Consider the following 1,669-nt stretch of genomic DNA (forward strand, 5'->3'; position numbering starts at 1 on the left):
CCGGTGGACGGAATTGTCTTTACTTTTTCGAGTACTCACGGTGGGCCTTCTCCAACAGCCCTATGGGCGTATCGCGGGAGGGAGTTTGCGGCTCGTACCCGGAGTATACGCGCACTGTGGTTGTAGTAGCACTAAAACCAAAGACTTAGTAATGTTGCTTAGGTGGATGTGATTTAAAATGTATAGCATGGCATGTAGTGCATATGATGTGTTTTGATGTGTGGACTGCTGTGTGTGGTCCATCTTTCTACTTACTGAGCTAGTGAGCTCATCCCACGTGTACATCCCTTTTTAGATGATTTTGCAGGTCATACATCTGAGGAGCATGGGGTGGGTCCCACAGTCGATTTTCCTGAAGAGGACTGGTGGACCCCTGAGGAGTTAGAGCACGGCGCTGACTGCTCGTGCGAGAGCTGTGCTGCGGGACAACAGTTCTGAGGCTGAGCTGAGCTCCACCTTTGAGGCCGTGCTGAGCTCCACTTCTGAGGCCGAGCTGAGCTCTTCTATGTGATGCCGAGCTGGGCTCACTCCTTGATGCCGAGCTGAGCTCTAGCCTTGATACCGAGCCGATCTGTGTACTCTGATTGTTTTGGTGGATTTCCTTATGTACTTGATATTTGAATTTTATTCTTTTTGTGTATATATCATGCGTTCGGGCCCAAATGTATATAATTATTGTATCACTATCCGGGTATCAAGTATTATGGGATTATTCACAGGTAAAACTTAGTCTTTCGCTGATCTGATGAGTTTATATTAGTTGTGTGTATGCTGTGGTGGAATACAGTATCTGATGATCCTGGCAGGTTTGGGTTAACCGGTGTTAACTCGGTCACTGGCCCGGTTCAGTGTGAACGGGGTGTGACAAACGGTGGTATCAGAGCGTGATGCTCTGCTCCACTCACAGCATACCATTAGAATCCCGTAGACTCTATAATAGGGAAATGGGGTTGCATTATATGTTGCATTCATGGCATGCGTGAGTATAGATAAAAGGGGATTATGTTGGTGATATAACCTATAGAGTACTATTTCGATGAAATTTCGGCAGCATAACGGCGTAAAATGGGATTTCCAAAAATTTTACACAAATACCTGACAAACAACAGATAATATAATATAACAAAGATCACAGATAGCAAAATACATCACCACCAAACCACACAAGTACTCCACATATGAATTCACCACAAAATTCACTATCCAAAAATATATCATTCCATAAATGAAACCAGTTACAGCGTAAATACAAGGAATGATAAGAAATGAAATATACAAAAAGGTCTATAAAAAAAAAGAGAAAACGGATAAACAGCTGGTGTGGGCGAGCCAAGCCCTCACTGGTCATCGTCGTCATCATCGATGATCACCACGTTCGCCAGAGGCCTAAAGTTGATGTTGAGGCGGTGATCGTAATAGTTAAACCTCGCGTTCACCAGCCGTACCTCCCTCTGAAGCCGGCCAAAATCTGCTGAGATAGCGTTGGCCGTGGTGTCCAAGTCCTGACCCAGCCTAAGGAAGGGATCCTCCAAGGTGGCCTGTCTCTCCAGAATGCATTCCTCTCTGGAGGCAATCTCGTCCAGCCGCCTCAGTAGCTGAACCTGGCCATCCTGCAAGGCCCGCATGGAGGACGTCATGCCCTCGAAGTCATAGGCACCACTCCCAGGTG

This window comes from Macadamia integrifolia, chromosome 9 (genome assembly GCF_013358625.1).
Source record: "Macadamia integrifolia cultivar HAES 741 chromosome 9, SCU_Mint_v3, whole genome shotgun sequence".
NCBI classification, from domain to species: Eukaryota; Viridiplantae; Streptophyta; class Magnoliopsida; order Proteales; family Proteaceae; genus Macadamia; species Macadamia integrifolia.